This window comes from Anarhichas minor, unplaced genomic scaffold, assembly GCF_050575085.1.
Source record: "Anarhichas minor isolate MPS153535 unplaced genomic scaffold, ASM5057508v1 ptg000062l, whole genome shotgun sequence".
Classification (NCBI taxonomy): domain Eukaryota; kingdom Metazoa; phylum Chordata; class Actinopteri; order Perciformes; family Anarhichadidae; genus Anarhichas; species Anarhichas minor.
This window is the reverse complement of record NW_027466508.1, coordinates 10,121,624-10,138,288: the sequence shown is the minus strand read 5'-3', so window position 1 is coordinate 10,138,288 and position 16,665 is coordinate 10,121,624. Positions and strand designations below refer to the sequence as shown.

Here is a 16,665-nt window from a genome sequence, read left to right as displayed (position 1 = left end):
GACCAAAGAGAGAGAGTGTGTGTGTGTGTGTGTGTGCATGTGTTGGTTACTTCTGCCTAGAGACGCCCAGCTAACTGCTTCAGCAGCCACGCAAAAAGAAAAAGGACACACCGCTTCCTTTCATTTGCTAGTCTTGATTCACCACCAATAGCCAGCGCTTCTTAATGTTTCTATCCAATGTGTGCTTTTTTTTTTGTTATCCACATCACTGCCCACTCTTGAATCTACCCCCCCCCCCCCTCTCTGCCGTTGGGGCTGCTCGGTAAAACTCAAGGGGAGGCGGGTACTGTCGTAAAGTGAGCTACAGTGTGATGCAGAAGAAGAGGGTTTATGGTGTTTTGCACACGTGAGAGCGGGAGACGAGCCGGCCGGGTCACCATCAACCCTGCTCACCGGATCTGACTAGCCGCTAAGCTACATAAGCTGGTGTTAGACAGTCGCTGACTCAGATTCACAAGACGGCATTCCATGCACCACATACAGCAATGATTTAGAACAGCAAATAAACCTACATCGATTTGGTGTTGGTCAGCTTGGCGCAAACTTAATTACAACTCATGTATGTTCTTTCTTGAGCTGGGTTGTAAAAACCAGCCCAGGCAGATAAGAGTTATCCTGAACAGAAAGCAGCTGGTCAGCAACCATATTGTACACTCAACAGCTGTCAGCCATCCTCACCAGCTACCACGATGATTAATTTATACAACTCAGCTGCTGGTGTTTACAACCACACCACCAGGAGCCAGACCTGCTGGTAAGTGATCGGCGATATATACGTTTCAAGCCGGTGGCTAGTTAACTAGCATTCCAGAGAAATGGCTGCGAGTGTTTCCCATAAATCACCTAGACCGTGGCGGCCCGCCAAAGTCTATTTTGTCACGCCACAGTTTCATAATGAGCCGAAAATAATTTTACACCTCTCGAAAAAAGGGAGGGCTGGCTGGCCGTCTCTGGGTGCTGCTCCTTCACATCGGTGGCTTGTGGCTTCAGAAGTGTCAGCTTGCGGGGAGAGAGGGTGAACTGGGCAGACTGTCCTCAGTGCGTGTCTGCGGCGATGTCGGCAACCCACCAGACCACTCTTGAAACATGTATTCTGTCTCCTTTACCCTGCTTTGTGAACGTGACCTATTTTTTTGCCATGTCATCACTATTCATATTCCACCAATGTGTTTAGGATTAAATCATTTACTGGAGCACAGTGTAAAAATACTCTTCATGGATCTAGCCTATTCCCTTTGCTGTCAAATGAACACATGCCCCTGGACCCCCTTTAGGAGGTCTAAGGTCCACCCACCACAGTCTCACAAAGTCCTGTGAATCGCTGGTCGTACCCAGTGCTGTAGCAAAGCCCTGGAAGCTTCTTCTCAACCTCCTTGTTCAGAACTGAAACACAACATGCCTCAACCCTCACACAGACCTGGACGTGTATGGCATATGCTTGGGAGCACAACCTCAAAATCACCAAATCTATGAGGTGTAATCAGCAATGCACACACATCACTTTACCCACCCCACCCTAAACAGTCAACAGTTTCAACAGCTAACTGGCTTCACATTCCTAGAGCCACACACATACACACTATTACCCCCCCCCAGTAATGCGGTAGTGATTAAAGTGGGAACTGGGGGCTGTACTAACAGGTGGGCACACATGCTGCTGGGGAGATTCATCAGATTATCCCGCCAGCACTCAGGGCAGGCTTGCCGTGTGTGTGTGTGTGTGTGTGTTCCCTCTCTATAGGACAGGTGAGGAGCAGATCTGCCTCATCTCATTCCTGATCACGTACAGATCCATTAGGACATGCCACCCCCAGCTCCCCAATCCACCCACTCACTTACACGCACACCGCCCTCCCCTTCTCAAACTATGAAAGTGGGCTGAACACAAGGCAGTTGCTATCCACCTTATGTTTCCCAGCAACAACGAAGCGCTCATCTGCAATGTTTTGTCTTGTAAAAGGTGAAGTTTTTCTATCATGAAGCAGGTCTGAGTGCCACACACAGCTTGTATTCAGAAACAATAACACATGTAAACATGTTCTAGTAGAAACCCAGAATACATGAACCTGAGAATGAGAATCTTTAACTTTCTGTATGCGACAGAAGTGGGAACATATAATGCAGACTTAAATTGAAACCTGACTATAACCACCTTTGACCTGCATTATTTTCATACAGCTTACTTTCCTTTTACTGGATGTTGTATTGTTCTACATAACTTATGGGATACCTGGGCTCTGGGTTTCAGCTTGTGCTCGGCACACTTCCAGGATTAAACTCACGCTCCACAATTTGTGTTCGGCGTGTGCGAGCAGTAGACATGAACAGCTGTTTGGGTTACTGATGTATCAAACGGTTGAATACAAATACAGGCACTGTTATACCCTTATATGTTGCATATAAAACAACATGCAATCATTATAGAATGAGCAGCTATCCATGACACAAAATGTGACAACACAAAGACCTATGACGGTAGAGATGGGAAAGGAGTACTAGTCTTACATTAGTAGCGGCTACCGATTAGAAATAACCGAATTACGGAGAAGCTCCTGGGAGGTCAATACTGCCACTGCTATTCAAACGTTATCCATGTCCGCTTGTCTTACTGCAGCAAAAACAAAAGCAACAGTCTGCTTTAAAATGTACGCTGTGCACTTTCAAATCCTCTATCCTGTAAAAGCGAGGGGTTGCGTCTTTGAAGCAGCTACATTTGCGCATGTACTGAATCACCGCTGTAAACACATGATCCTCCATTTGGAGGCCACGGCTTATTGTTTTCTTCTAAGCCCAAGCCTTTATTTTGATGGTATGAAAGCAGCAACACAACTTTCAGACATGTATTTTCATTACTTCAAGCAGAAGTAAAACTAAAATATTTCGGTATTAAGCACAGCTCCAACAAAGCACGGCTAACGATGGAGCGGGAGCTTCTGGCTTTAGAAATCTCACCTGTTTGGATTGGATTATAGAAATTCATACCAACATAAGGATACAAACCTCACAGTTTGTGTAAAAGGGTTATGTAAATATGACACAAAAATAGAGCGAGCGCATTGCTGATATAGCTCTGTCCTCTGTGCCCCTCGGGCCTCTGTGACAGGTGCTGGGCTGGGTTGGTTTTTTCCACTGCCATGCAGGGCTTCATTGCTCTGCAGCTCATCCCAGTCGGCTACGTGAGGACCAGCACTGGAAAAGTTGGAGAACACAATGCCAACAGGTGAAGTGAGCATGGGGGGGGGGGGGGGGGGGGGGAATAATATGCGTCTCAACGATGAAACTGGAGCTTAATTGGTCTGAAAGAACAACAATGAGCTGGTGTAAATGTCTGATACCCACACTTCGGCTGAACTCAATGACCTGTTTGTGTGGGAGGAAAACACACAATCAGGATTTAAGAAATGGACGAGCAGCTTTTTGCCATTTTAAGTCATCATGGGGTGGCAACCATTTGCTGATGCCAAAATGTGGCATTTCACTTCGCTTTGGGCTAAAAGCGGGGCTATGAAGAGATGCGATTCCTTATATTATCGGCGCTACAAGCGTCAGCGCCAATGTGAGACAATATTATTCCATTATACGAACACGGTGCAAATTTAAGGGCTTCGAAATAAATTCTGCCTTCATCGCATCTTGGATGCAGCACAGATCCATCCATTTTCATGTTCGTCGCTTGTTTGTTTATGCGAGAGCATAAATTCCTTCCCCTGCTTTGTCCCCCCCCCCCGAGGCAGGCATAAGCAGGATTATTTACCGGTCTCATTCTGGCATTCAACCACATCAGAGTGACAGGTTTCTTTTTTCCAGCATCCACAGCAACATCTACTGGATTCTGTGACCACAGAACAACAGTACATTTCATGCAATCCATACTTCAAAATGCAATCTGCATATCAAAGGGGAATTGCATGGAATTATAACTTGTAGGTTACATTAGGATGAATATGAAAAACGATCAAATCGGAGATAAAATGTCTCATGATGAACTGCAATGGCTGGAGAACAACCTTGCTTTTGCTTTGATAAAATCACCAAACATTTCCAAACAAAGCATTTCACAACATACAGAAATTTAGGTATACCCGAAATTGACTACAGGCAGTGACCTTGCTGGTTAGAAAGCAGAGTCTGAAGACATTCAATGATATAAAATAGAGAAACACAAAGGCAGTTATGTAAGGCCTGTATGTACAATGTGAGGCCATGGAAGCAGTGACATTTGCACGTCGAAGAGTTCTAGCAAGCCATGGAAATGACTGAAACACTATCGCACCGGGTAAAACGTGCTGCCCTGTTGCTATCCAAATGAATGGACTTGTGAAAATGACTTGCCAATGTGACACAAATAAATAAAAACACCACAAAACAAAGGATTTCAGATTCAAAGAGATTTGAAAGCATTTACAAAGGACAGGTACAAAGAGACTAATTGAGCAAATTGCCAAATCAGTTTTGTTCGTCAGCTTTAAATGTGATCTCACAATGTGATTTGAATATTTGTCTTATATTTTTATTTTTTTTAACAACAATTCTAACATTTGATATGTAATACTTCAACACCACCAAAATCCTTCAAATTCACCAGAGATCTGAATCAACACCTCTGAGACACGGTCTAAACAAAAACACTGTACATCGTGAGCTTTGTAATGCCGGCACTCCGGGCAAGCTGCCATTTTCAGTAGTTTGCAACACCAGTGCACACAAAGTGGCGTACGAGTGCAAAATCCATTGTATCCATTCTTGAAGATAACATGCAGAAACCCAAATAACGTCTAGATTGGATCCACAAACACAGCTCTCACTCAGGTCAAGTGTGCATCGCAACCATCGTCAGGCATGAAAGTAAAATCCAGCTTTATCCTTTCAAGAATAAAAACAAATGGCAAAGACGATGCCACACCTTCAACTGTTCACATTCATGCTGTTTTGGCATTCCCCTCCTCACTGCTAGTAGGAGATTGCTAGCTCGGTCTGTCCGGTCGGCTTAGATAGCGTTGGTGTTTTTAAATAGTATACAGTGGGTAATTGCCGACTGACAGAGGAAAGAGAAACAACACAGCCTAATGTATTCAGCGGGTGAGTTACAAGCTTTGTGGTGCGTCTAGGAGCAGCAGCCAATAAAGATGCAGGACAGAAAATAGACAGTCACCACACCTCTGATGTCTTATCTGAACACATCACTGTCACACAAACAAGCCACTAGCTTCTCACACACACATACACACTCTCTGGATGTGAAGGCGGATGAGAGTGAGTCACTCTCCCTTCTGGCCATGAAAAAATAAATAAAACCTGCAATCTGTGGCAGAGACTGGGCCTTGACAATTTTGATTTAAATACACCGTACTTGCATTTGTTCTAATGATTGTGCACCAGTTTGTTGATCAGGACTGTTTGTAATGTATTGATGTAAATCTTAGTTTGGTTATGAGGGTATAATAAAGCAGGTCAACCACAAACACATTTCAGGTTTACCGTAACAGTTCAATAGCGGTGAGTATCCATCCAGGTGATTACTGCAATCACTGCAATCAGGACGTTCTGCAGGACATAAAACCAACGCTAACAGCTCCGTCTAGACCCAACCCAACAACTAAGGCCACAGGGACGTAAACTAACAGATGCAGAACAAGAATGCCTGGATGACGATGCCTTGGACTGCCTCTTCAAGCCATTTGGAATATTTTTCTACAAGCCCTGGCCTTCCATCTGCACGAGGACAAACTTTCCACACCTATCACAGGGCTTTTTGAAAATTTCCAGAGAGGATAGCTCTCAAAATGAAAGTCGTGCGCGGTGGTGTGGATGTGAAAACAAAGCTCTTCAGAAACGTTGTTACAGACATGGCGAGGTGCTGTGTAACAGTAATATGAGGAAACACACTGTTGCCTTCAGCGCTTTCTAATCTCCCCTTTATGCATGCTGACAGAAAATACAGATGTTCTCATTAACCTACATTTATGTTTTTGGAGTCAACTTTGGGAACTTAAAATAGTGATTTAATCAACACTCGTAAGTGCAGCAGCACAGGAATTACTTTTCACATTTGTTAAAAGATAACTGAAGAGACCAAAGTGTTGTCTGTGACCCCAGCCTAACATCGGAGTTAGGTAACGAGTGACCGTTGTGCGTTTCAGTGGTGCTATGGTGAGGATCAGGTGCACAACAGCAGACAAAGACATTGAAGACAAACACTGAAGCTGCACTGAAGTTGACGTTTCAAGGAAGTGAATAATAACGGTATCCTATTTTAAAGGGCAAACAAATTGTCTGTTTTAATGAATAGCGAACGTGTAGGTAGAGGTGGCTGTCAGACTAAGAGAGGAAAGAAGAAGAAACCAGAGAATGAGGGGATTTTTATGGACACTGGATGAGGATGAGACAGAACGATGAAGAACCAAGGCTTATAGTGGGTAACTTTTGAACTGCAGTAATCGAACCAGGAGCATAAGCCAGTGAAAGCGTCTGGTATACATTGGTTTCCCCAACAACACTTCTAAATATAACCCTCCACAACTGGAGCAAATGTTGAATAATGAAGCGCGGGAGGTTCTGGAGAAGGAAGGCGTTGCAAAGAAAACGGATTGAAACAAACTAATTGACATTTTCTTCTACAAGGCTCCCAGCCAAACACCTGATTCTACCGGACAATATGTGAACCCCTCGTTCATCCATCTTTACATTTTTTAAGTCTTCCTATCAAATATTTTTTTAATTTTTTTATTTAAACCTTTATTTAACCAGGTGAGTCCCATTGAGATTAAAAATCTCTTTTTCAAGGGAGACCTGGCCAAGACAGGCAGCAACATAAGAAACATAGTTACAGACAGAAAACACGACAAGTTAAAAGAAACTAAAAGTTAAGAGACAGTCACGTAACCGAGTTAATCTAAAAACATTGACATTTTTGGGAACCTGCCTCTATTTCTTTCATTTTAGATTTAAAAGCCATAAGTGGTATCAGTTATTTGAGTTTTAAGTCATTCTGCAACATATTCCATGATGAGGGTGCAGAGTACACAAAAGCCCTTTTTCCCATTTCCGTTCTGGCATGTGGGACAGTGAGCATAAAGAAGTCCTGAGAACGCAAGGAGTATTGTCCGACACTTTTCCGCATGATCAAGACACACAGGTAGCTTGGGAGCAGACCAAGGATTGCCTTATAAATGAAGGTGTACCAATGACTACGGGTGGCCAAATATAATAAGACGGTAGGTAGACCGGTGGAGAACAGGTCTATAACACGGGGAATTTACTAAAATATGAAACGATGCAAAATTACAAAAATATAAATGACATCAGCGGCATGTCAGAAACAAATAGTTTGGAGTTGATGAGCGATATCAACATGACTAAGTCCTCTGAGTCTGTAGAACTACTGGTACGTCAACATACACTAAACCGAGGCCACAGAGGGATTCTTCTCAATTTTTGCATTTCAGCCTTCTCCAAGGCCGAAGACACCGGAGAAGTGTGTCACAGCCGGCGAATACTGTACAACACAGACGCTGTGGGAGCAGAAACAAACTTAATCTCAACACTACCACACACACACACACCTGATTCTTCATTCGAAGGCTGATGGAAGGTCATCGACTGGCCTCTGATGTGCCATATGGGACAACAACAACCATGCAAGAACTGCAGTAGGGCTGGGCGGTATACCGGTTCAACAGGTATACCGGTTTTAATTTCCCGTATGATATGAATTTTTCATATACCGTCATACCGGTGCATAGCCGAAACAGCTTCTGTCGCTCTTCAACAGGCAGCAAAATATATTGTTCGCCGCTGAGAGCGCTGCGGTCGGAGCTAGTTGTCTTAAGTGTATTGAGAGGGAACCCTAGTCATGGTCATAACTTTATAACAACAATTAACAACCCACAACTAACGGTATTTAACAGGGAAAAACACCACGACACAACAGTTTGTGACACAAACAATTTGTAACACGAATAATTGTACATTTATAAAATTTCTCCGCCGAACTGCATGCTGGGTAAAGCTAGCTAACAACAGTCTGCTAACAGCTGGGAGAGGCTCTGTCGCTCCAGTAACATTACATTAAAGAACAGAAAAGAGCGATGCAGGATGAACAAAGACTGAACAACAAAAGGTATTTTGGTCAGACACATATGCAACGCTGATTACCGTGTAATATGTGTGGTATTTGTTATAAATGTACGTTGGTACATAGAGTGATAAGAAGCTGTACTTGGAGGGACTTAGGACCCAGGGGAATGTAGGTGAAGGAAACAGGAAGTGACGGAACGGAAGACACGCCACACAAACAGCTGTTCACCGCTTGCTGGCTGGTTCTTTTCGGCGTCAATTAATTAATGCTTTAACGCAAAAAAAATATATACCGTGATATACCGTGAAACCGCCAGAATCTTACAAAATACTGTGATATGCATTTTTGGTCATACTGCCCAGCCCTAGACTGCAGCCAAACTTCATCTTTCATGTCGAAAATATCTCCTCATGATTTCATCTCATTTTTCTACAGCAAGACTTTGTGATGTATTGATCACACCCATACCTGCAGTGCTTTTAATGTCGCCATTTTGCCTCAAACCCACACATCCAGAGGTACATTATTTACCAGTGTGGTGTCTTTGTCCTTTCTCTCACAAGTGAGAATGAGCGCTGGGTTATGGGCTGGAACTTTTTGATAGCAATGTAAAGGTTCAGGCACTTTTTGTTAGCATACAATGCTACATTTGGAAACAGGTTTAACTACCTTTTCCCTTTTAAAAATGCCTCAACTTCCAGCTGTCTGAACTCAAATAAACAGTCATACAAGACATTGGTGTGATTTCTGTACAACACTATTTAAAACACTTGACGGAGTAAGGAAACTGGCCACTTTGGTCAGTACTTCAATGGGAGTGAGGTTCAATACTGAGCCCAATCAGGAGGATGGAAAGAATGTGAAGCTGTTAATGCAGTGCCATTAAGTTCTGGCTTAAAGGTCACAAAATAGGCTCTCAACAACTCTGTCCTGAGAGCAAAGAGGCAGAACAGGAAGTGTGAGCAGGACACTGCTCTGATGATCACTATGTAAGAAGAGTACAACACAGTGCCTTCTGGGAATGCCCGTTGGCATCCGTGGAAACCAGAGGGTAAATTTAACGACTTACAAAAATCCTGAATATGGCTCTCAGATCAGAGGTCAGCGCCACAAAAACCTTTTCTTCACATCCCCCACAAACTAGCCCATAAAACACACACACACACACACACACACACTAAAGACCCGACACTTTTTTTTTTTTTTAACAAAAGCTGCCACTCAATGCCTTTCTCTGCTTGACTGTGGCTCTCCTGCTCTCCTTCTGTTATGGTTATCTACATCTCTGGGAACAATAAGGCCGAGGCAGTGGAGCCCAGAGAGGGCTACAGATGCCCCCACCCCCCACCCCATTCAGCTCGCACTTCTGCTGGGAGACAGCAAAGGGGAGGCAGAGTGTCGTGGGTGGGTATAGGTGGTGGCGGTAGGAAGGGATAGAGAGGGAAACTAAAGCTATTGTTACCACAAAGAAATAGATAACATCATCTCACTGACCTCCAGCTGCTCTCTGTCTTCTTCCTTCAAAGTGAAGAGAAGGAGAGCAGCCAGTATGTTATGGAGAGTCAGTGTATTCTGCCATTCTGAAAACCTCGAAGGATATCGTAGTAGACAAACAGACAAAAGAGGAACAACCTGCCCAGCCACTCGAATATGGGAAATAAAACAAGTTTTGGGGTTTTTTGGGTACCATATGAGGGCCTCTAAACTATGAAACATGCTGTGCATCACTACTACATTCACACAGTGAGCTCCCCTTCTCATCAACAGGCAGAGTTAGTATTGATCGGCCCTCTGGGTTTTCTATTCACAGTCTGCTGGTTAGCACAGAGAGCAGGGAGGTTGTCTTCCAGAAACTTTACTCAGCAACCATCGATTTGCAATTAAACCGAGAGCCCACGTTCCCCCACCAACTCCTCAAACAGAGGACATGCATACACGGTATATTGTTATGCAACATTATGCCCCTAAAAAACTCAGTTAGGGAGAGCTGTCTTGAAGACATTAGGATGGACAATGATCCGTACAACTAGCTGGACGAAAAAAAATAAAAATATCTGGCAATACTTAGTGTCCACAAACTACTGACCGACACATATATGAATATATGAACACACAGTGTCACAAAGCACATAGATGTCTGGTCCTCAGAGAGATGTTCAGCCTAGTGAACATTACCCTAGTGAGAGCGTCAAAATGTTCAGTGCTTGTTTAGTTATAACTAAACAGCTTTTAGAAAGTATTGCTGTGTTTGTGTATTCCAATGAAATCTGCTTTTTACCATTTTAACAGGCCTTGTGTTTTTTTTTTTTTGGGGGGGGGGGGGGGGTTTCCCTCAAAAGCACAGCTTAATGTTGTATGGATCTCAGGGGTTGAGTTAGTGTGGCAAACCCACTACTGAGCATGCTTGTCGACAGGTTGACCCGGCCATGCAATTGGCTGAGCAGCATCTGAGCACATGAGTACTACTGCATACTAATGTTTTTGTGTTTTAAGGGTACTCTGTATACTGATGGGATTCTGTCTGTGGCAAAATGGCTTCACAATGGAACCAACAGCAGGTATGTGTTTGCAGGTAATATCTCTACCACCGAAAGACAAAGCCAGAGCCACAAAGTAGGAGGACGGGTGGCTACAACAGTCGGCAGACAGCCGGTGGATCTCACAGGGTGTGGTGACTCCATATCCCAGAAAAAGGCAAGACATTCCCATGACAAACAAGCAAAGCGCTGGTTAGGCCCAGAGAGCAGACAGCAGGGAGAAACAGCAGAGCAACAGAGCGGGCCATGGGTTTCAACATGGAGACGGGAACCTTATGTCAGCACGGTTCAACACACAAGAGGTCTGAGACCAAAAGGTCTGCAAAGGCAAAGTCTCTCTCTCTGGTTTCTCTGCTTGGTGCTGGTAGCATTACATTTACCGCCCATCCCCCCCCCCCCCAAAAACACACTCCCACTCCGCTCCCTTCCTTCCTTCTACTCTGGAGAGAGACTTGCAGGTTGGAAGAGGAGGGCCAGGAGGACGAGATGGCGTGGGAAGGGTTAAGTCAAAACAGATCCATCTGCTTCCTCGTCTGTCCTCCTGGCTGGCTGCTGGCCCCAGGCCAGCTCTTACACAGCCTGCAGCCTGACGCAAAGCATAATAACATACACACAACTGGACTGCACACATAAAAAACACAATGCTGACAGGTCTGAGTATTTTCTTCATATATGAAGAGGGAAAGGATTTCCAGATGGCCCTCAACAAGATACTCCTGCCCTAGGCCAAAAGACCTGGCTCATACATTTATGTGAATGAGAATGTCTTTGGTATTTCACGACAATCATACTGAACAAGAGGAAAGGGATCCCAACATAATCCTTTTTCAATATCTACATTTACAGAAGTATTGTTTTACGAAACAACGATTACCGCTGACTAGCCAGAGTTTACATGAGTTAGTTAATACTTACACTCCGATGAACAAGATATCACCAGTTTGATTTGATGCAAAAAGCATAACCAGCATTATGGCACGTTCTGGCAAATTAATAAACAGCCGCCATCAGCAACCTGTGCAGTCACAGCGCTACATCCAGCTTGTATTGCATTAGTATAAGCAAAAAGACGATGTGATTAACATAATGTTATGTCTGTTCATAAGCGGACTAACGGAGCCACTAGTGTCTGACCGGCCGTGTGCAATTTACTGCCAATTAGAGGCCGGCAACATGGAGGAGATCACATTTAGTTTGGCTTAATATGGTACTGGTCTGGATTTTTACACTTAATTCAGATATGCTCACACTGATAATGACATTACACAACATACTTATTGATTGCAGTGTTTACATAACATTTGAAATAACTGCAGAATTGGTTGTCTCTGATCATAATCACATTGAGAATGTTTGAGGCAAAACCTACTACATTGGTGTGTCAATACTTGTCCCCACTAGTTTGACCTACACCTGTGCTACTAAAACAAACGAGAGTGAGGAGGCCACGATGTGAGATACAAGCTTGGTAGAGCTATTTCAGAGACGGGCCTTCAATGGAAGAGATATTCATGCCTCGACACATCCGTGCATTGTGCATAACTGGACAGCTGCAGGGAATCAAAGGCAAGAGAATAAAAGGGAGGGGACAACTGTGTGCACACACACCTAGATTAAGAGTGTGTTGTCACTGAGAGGAGAGGTTGTCTGCTGAAGGAACACCTGGGTAGGGAGAGGCCAAAGTTATTCTGCCTTTTGTATTTAAACAATGCTACAAAGATACCGGCCTCTATACAGTGTACTGTACTGGATTTGCAATGGCGACGCTAACGCAGAGGGATTCGTTCAGGCCACCGAGGTTGAGGTGTGAGAGAGTGAATATGAGAGAGAGAGAGAGAGACAGACAGAGAGACGGAGAGAGACAGACAGAGAGAAAGAGAGACAGAGAGAGAGAAAGACAGAGAGAAAGAGAGACACTTGCAGTATATCAGACAACAAGGTGAGCCCATCCCAGGAGAGGTGTTGGCTTTCTAACAGAGTACAGCTACTTGAAACCAAGGTCACCGCTGTGTGGCTGTGAGAGGGGGAGTCCGGCCACACAGGGACAGCTGGGCCACATGGCCTCTGTAGAAGTTTGGATGTGTTGTGCACGCTGAATGTGCGTCTGTATGAGCGTGCCTTCAAATGGATGCGATTCAGATCACTGGCAGAAAATAAACACATGAATGAATGAATGACATGTCCACGCCCATTCAGGACTTTCCTGAAACCAGATGCCTTTCTGACATAAACAAATCCGTCCATTATCGCCGCTATTACGGCTAGAAACTCGTAGCGCAGCAATCGCTAGCTGCGTCATTCAGCCTTTAGCAGCCCGTTGCATGGTTTTGACTGCCTTCCTGTAAAAAGAGGCCTATTGACTAGCATCGCGCTCTCACAGCTTAAGATTAGAGCAGAGTTTCCTGTAGAAACTCGACACGGTCAGACATATGGTTAGGTTTAGCAATTCAGACTAGCTGCTAATCCAGGCTGAGCTCCTACACACTCCTGTGTAGACATATAAGACTATCTGAGACTATATAGGGCACTTTGTGTCGCTTTGTAATATATATTTTTTTAGATATTTTTAGTTTTGAGATGCCAAGCTGTTAACTTTACAAAAATATATAGCTCAAACTAAACAGGCTACTATACTTCTAGATAGTCACTATTTTGATTATATGCGTCGCATGACATAAGCACCCACGGTACAAATATCCATTTATACTAGTGAACTCTGTTCACAGATCTTTGACAGTGCGTGTCCTTGCTGGTGTAATTGAAAACATCCAAAGGGGCCGTATGGGGGCTGCTGGATGAACAAACAAAACGTAACTGTGTAAGGAGGGCGGGCTTCTTCAATGTTATCTTATCCCCCCCCCCCCCCCCACCTTGGACAAGGGCCTAGCAGCTCTAAAATTAGCCGTCGCATCTAAACACAGTCTGTGGTGTAGCAGCTACTCTTTGATGGGAACTTGGCTCATGGCTGACGCACTGAAAGCACACTCGAGCCCATCTCAAAATACAGAGATGAAGCCAAGATAGTATACCACTGCAAACTAGAGACACATTCCTCCACCGTCTCCGTTTTTACATTGGAAGCATTCGGACGAAGTGACATTGAAGTCGCTCACTACAGTCGATTAAACAATATATTATAGGACATTTCATCAATTTCAATGGAATACTAATGTAATGATATGAAATGTCATCTTTTTCAATCAATATGAAATGAGTGATTTCAAGTAAACGTAGTTCAAACATAACAAAGTAGGGCACATAGGTAGAGTAGTGGTGTAAGGCGCATACCAAATACCACAACGACAACAATTAACATCATTATTAATACAATCCATATCATTTTCTAAGTGATTTGCATGCTGTTTATGATACTTTATGATAAGTAACATGATAATGACATCACCCAATCTGTGTTTTATTACTAATTAAAGCCACTGAAAATCTAGAGGGGCCTCAACAAGATTCTTAATAATAAAATAAATAATATGAGTGAGCCAAACTGAAAAAAAGCTAAGCAAAGTTGAGCTGCTGCACATATATAGCATATATATATATATATATATAAGTGATGTTTAAGATGAATTAGAATCGCATACAAAGAAGGGAACAGATATGACTCAACAGGGAGGACTGGGACATCAAACTGGCTAACAGAAATTCCAGCAGATGATGGAATAAGCAGATAGTAGAATACATGTTCATCGAGCACCAACATAATAAAGCAGCAGCCGGTCTGAATCAGTACAAGCATCAGGTGCAGATCCTGTTGCAGCGTGCGTGTATTAACATGTACTTAAGCTTGAAGAGCAACCGTGACCTCCCAAGAAGAGCGGGAAGAGAAACCTTGATGAAAGCAAACCAACATCCTGTGCAGAGATATTACAATATTTTAGTATTCAGCAGAGAGTACTTGTTTAATTGGTGTGGGTTATCCCAGCCCGCCCCCCAACAATGTAGCCCCGCCCCCTTTCAAAACCCAAGACTCGTTTGTCGCAGACTCTCGTAGGATGAATCACTGCACTGGACACGGCGACCAGCGTCCCGCCGGCACCCCGTATAGGCTTGCTATAAAATATCTATTTTTATTCAGATTAAAAATCTAAAGAAACAAACCTGGCCACATTATTTGGTGAATGTGGTAAAGGGAAACATCGCTATTGCTTGTATGCTGCTACTGTGCTTTAGTTAGTTTACTTCTTCATCATTTCACTACACAAGTCCTTTTTGTCATCTCTCAAAAAAAAAAAACCAACTCCTCAGAGGGACAATGCAGAAATAAAGAACAAGCCTTGGACTCAACACTGCAAGAGGAACATAAAGCTGCTATTTATCTTTTTCACTCTCACGCCTACGAGTTACTTCTACTCGCTCAGAGTGCTCACTGGTCTCAACCTCCATTACACAGAGCACACTGGCCTCCCACTCCCACCCTACTAACAGTGGCAGAATGCCAGGTTGGGAAGTGTGTGTGTGTGGTCAAACTGCACGGGACAATGGCAATAAAAACACACAGAATTAGGTAAAACTCACAAACCATCTCCCGACCCGTCAACCTTGAGAAATATGACACAGACCTCCAACACTCCTGAAATGAACTCCAACTAGGGCCGCACAACAAACATACTACCTAGGGCTCTACCTAGACTGTAGATAATTAATGGGAAACACTGGATTAGTCACGGCAAATTAGAACCATGACAGTTCTCCTTTTGTATTAAGCTGCAAAAAATGTTTATAGCATGATGTGTTTTAGTTGATTTGCACACATCGCACGATGTGACTGTTGAGCGTGCGCGCATCTAATGCTGAAACGCCCAAACTCTATCCTTCTGGGTCACCACTGGACTGCTGATGTGGAGCAGGCAGTAATGCATGGGTCTGCCTCGTACTGCATACCCTTGATTCCCACCTCCCTGAAAACTGTACGACCTATGGCAGACCTCAAATTCCTCTTGCCTAAGAAGTGAGCTCCCTTCCATTCAGCTCGTTATTAGCGTATTTCTCTGCACTCCATGCCACAGTGCCTCGCCTGTTCCCTGCAAACAGACTCCTTCTATACGGCATCGGTGTGCAGCCTGCCTGAGGGGGAGGGGGAGGAGCATTAGAGGGGAGGAAGAAGGGAAGGCTGGGAAAACAAAGCCTCTATAGTCGTCTCTCTCCAGCCGGGCCGAGCCGAGCCGCACTAGCGGGGGCGAGTTATGTAATGTGACTGGCAGGGCCCACTTCCCTCTTCAAAGCTGCTGCACACACACTAATCCCCAGTGAGGAACAAGCCCCGCTTTGGAGGAAGAGGAGCAGATAGAAGGGGAGCTGTGAGGGAACCAGTGGAGAAGGTGTGATTACAAGAATTTCAGCCTTTCATCTGCACCAAATCGAACACACAGACGCCTCCCGTCTCTCAGCTGAAAGATGACAGTCAGGATGATATTAGCACTGCTGGCGGCTGGCTTCAGCATAGAGAGGATATTTGTAACGGGTATATGAAAAAGGTGCTTACAGTTCACACAAGGCCTGAGCGCATAACTGTAGTTCTACACACACACACACACACACACACACACACACATCACTGCTAAACTATACTTTAATACCATTTATAATAATTAACAGAACAAACATGGTCGGCACATTTGAGTGCAGACACTCTTTCCTAGTGTGGTAGGGCCTCTGTGTTCAGTCACTTTATAAAAACGTAATGCTTATTATGCAACAGCTTCTGCTCTACAATCGCGTTACGTCTCTGCAGTAGAGCATGGAGCGACGCACAAGTGAAAAGGGCCTCTAATCACTAATCACCACTAATGTCTACGAGGTCAGTACATTACAGAAGCTCTATATACTCACACGTTCATACCGGAGCTGAGCATCGTCAAACCCACATGAAACCCAGAAAGGGAGCAGGTTATGACAGCTATGAGGCTTAATGATGCTTGAGAGGAAGTGGCAAAAAGACCTTTCACACGGTGAACGGCACAAACACACAGAGCGAAGAAAAGGACAAGTGATTCCTAACCGTGTAGGCCAGGTGGAGGATTTAAAGCGGTTAAAAAT

General features: G+C 44.1%; 1 protein-coding gene across 3 annotated transcripts in view; it reads right to left on the bottom strand.

Annotated features, from left to right (window-relative positions):
* ankrd11 (ankyrin repeat domain 11) overlaps positions 1–16,665 on the bottom strand; it is a 91,468-nt gene that overhangs the window by 50,214 nt on the left and 24,589 nt on the right. Inside the window, exon 1 of one of the 3 annotated variants that reach the window (XM_076077917.1) lies at positions 918–936. The exons of the other annotated variants lie outside the window; for them this stretch is intronic. The gene's annotated coding sequence lies outside the window, so the exon portion shown is untranslated. Of the gene's footprint in view, positions 1–917; positions 937–16,665 lie in introns of those variants that run through there. 3 annotated transcript variants of the gene reach the window in all.